The sequence below is a fragment of the Aplysia californica genome, unplaced genomic scaffold (genome assembly GCF_000002075.1).
Source record: "Aplysia californica isolate F4 #8 unplaced genomic scaffold, AplCal3.0 scaffold00055, whole genome shotgun sequence".
Classification (NCBI taxonomy): domain Eukaryota; kingdom Metazoa; phylum Mollusca; class Gastropoda; order Aplysiida; family Aplysiidae; genus Aplysia; species Aplysia californica.
Window position 1 is genome coordinate 1,968,625 of NW_004797325.1, and position 2,899 is coordinate 1,971,523.

The 2,899-nt window shown below is 36.0% G+C and overlaps 1 protein-coding gene across 1 annotated transcript in view; it reads left to right on the plus strand.

The window, feature by feature from the left end:
• The window catches only part of LOC101852905 (TATA element modulatory factor), a gene marked incomplete in the record, with an annotated part of 51,405 nt that overhangs the window by 1,604 nt on the left and 46,902 nt on the right, over positions 1-2,899 (plus strand).

Below are 2,899 nucleotides of genomic sequence, written 5' to 3' on the forward strand. Positions count from 1 at the left end.
GGGGGGGGGGGGGGGGGGTTCTAAACTGATTTTCATCCAAAGTCAAGAGTCCCCCTCCTTCCTGCCTGGTCCTCATGGTCAATTAGTTCATTGGTTACTATGCTTTCATAGTTTAAAAAATTGGTCAGATTAGTCATGTTAAATGTGGGGAAAATCTTTTCAATAAATGTTTTGAACAAGTTTTATACCTGTTCTGACTTCTCCAGACTTGGTACCTTGAGTCCTCATTCATTTTTACAATAATTATTGTCATTTATTGTAGGCCTAGGGTATTACTTTGTAACAGTATTGAACCCGTCTTCTGTCAGTCGTCGAAGCAATTTTTTGTATGGGTGCCTGTCTGTGTGACTAAATTTAATATTACTTGCAAAACCGTCGCATACTAGATGGTACCTATTGTTTGTTCATAATTATTTTATAAAGTTTGCTTAATATACACTGGATATAATCCTCAAAGCATTTTTTGCCAGTGCTCAACTTTTAAAATTTTGCACCAAGAGCCTTTGACTGTGTATGTGCAGCCTTTTCCCAATTGTTTTGATTGTACATGGTTCTGTCTGTCATGGATTCCAGCTGGTTGTGTACGTTTCCACTCACGAAGAGACTCCATTGATTTAACCTGACGAGCTGTGTTGGACTTTGGGAAAATAATACCACCTCTCTTGAAAGATATGATTTTTCTACCCTGGTTAGATTCTGACTACTTGTTCGTACCTTAAATAAAGTATATTTTGAAAATGTTAAGAAGTTATTATTTTCAAGCTGTTATTGTAGGTACCACAAGCGAAAAATTTTTTGAACAATATTGATGTTTAAACCTTAGGGGTTCAAATCTACTTTATAAAACAAGAACATTAAAAAAAGAATGATAAAAATCCATCTATAAACAATCGAGATATGGTATTTCAAAGTTTTCTTTTTGAACGAAACCTTTTCAACTGTGACTTTCACCCATATATGTTTGAGGTGTTCTAAAATACAAAGTGCATGATCAAATCAATGAAAACTTTGTTTTTCCCAGAGCTGTCAACTCAAATATTGATATCTCTAAATCAAAGCATGTTAGAATGACTGATTTCCAAGATATAGGCCTTCAAAAAATTTTTTTAATGCCAAAATTTGTCATTAAGAGCTCAGAACCCTATTTCAAGCTCTTCCAAATTTGTCAAAACTGCCTCCTCATTAGTGAAAAGCACACAATCATTACAAATGCATGCATAGACATAAGTGAATTTTTTTCAGACCTCTCTGACCATAAGTAACTTTTCTGGACTCCTCTGAAGTGGGCTTCGGTGCAAAAAACGCCTATTGGAAAAAAATTTGGGGAATTCTGGTACATCCTCGGGCAAAAAGCATCATAACAAGTGAACAAATTAAGCTACAGGGCTAACTCATACATCAAATTAAAGCTCAAAGCAAGCTCTACGAGGCTAAATGAAAATTGTTTACTAAAACCTCTTATAACACTCCATAACAGGGCCCTAATGCCCAAAAACCTTCCATTATTGAGTGAAAATTATAACGTCTGCCGGCTGGAAAAAAATTCATATAAAATCAACAAATTGTGCTAAAGGCTGCATTATATATCAAATTAAAGCTCTCTTCAGGCTCTGTACAGTGAATTAATTTATAGAAAGTAAAAACCTTTCAAATATTTCAGAAATGGACAATAATGTGAAAAAAGTCATCAATATTGGTTCAGAAAATTAAGATTTCTGCTCACGGGGTTTAAAAATTGGAATTAAATCAACATACTGTTTTGCCGTGGTTCATCTTGTATAATATAGATCTAGCTCTAGATTTAATTATCATTTTTGCCTGAGAAAGAAACCAGTGGCTGGGGAAAAATAAAATGTATCATCGTGTGTCCAGTTAATGGATGGAAGATAGAGGGGGGGGGGGGGGGGGGGCATTTCTCCAATTATCTGGTGACATCTAAGTCTAACTAAGTCTAAGAATACGTAGAAAGGCTGGTTGATTCAATAATTGAATATCCACCAATCAAGAGCGTAGATCTAGCCTTTTTTGTTACCAAATTAAATGCCAAACAATAGATCTACGAACATTTCCATCGGTAACACTAACACCCGGTAACCCCCTTCCGAGTGTTTAGTAGTGTGTGATGACATATTACTATAAATAGAACTCCCAGTTCAACTCTTCACGACTTTATTCTTTCACTTTTTCGACCAGAGATGCTTAGACTTCGATGCATTTAGAATAAATAAGGTGTTCTTAGTCGAAAAGACAGCAAAAATACCACCACGAAGCGATACATTTGTATAGATCGCAATTAATTCACTATGAGGTGGTGGAAATGTAGGTCGGCGTGATTCCCACCAAACAATAACAATCTATTAACATGGCAAGTGGTGGCCGATTAGTCTTATTTTTCAAAACACGATATTCGTAAGTATCCTAAAAGAAAATTATGATAACACTTACATAAATTGACGCCATAAACAGATCTATCGAATGTTTCTTTTACTGAACCATTATTTAATCGTCTGCTGGTTGAGTCAAGTCAGAGGGGGTGGCAATGGGCGATGGAACAGCCGCAATGGCAGAATGACGATCTCCCGAAAGTGGTTGTTACCCCACTTCAGAAAAAGTAATATTTCTACTTCGTTGAACGTAGTTGGCTTTTCTAAACACATAAACTTGATGGTAGAGATGTCTAGGAATATGATCCTGGCACGGATAGCCCGATTTGTGTCGAATTTCATATTTTAAAATGCTTTCTTCGTCTTTACATCGTACCACTCATGCTTTCCGCTCGGAATAAAAACATAAACACATTCCCCGGAAATTCTCCTGAAATCCCAGATTTTTATGTTTCAAACCGCAAGAAAATTCCATAATTCACGACTGAGAAATCGAAATTTAAAACAAGTACCCC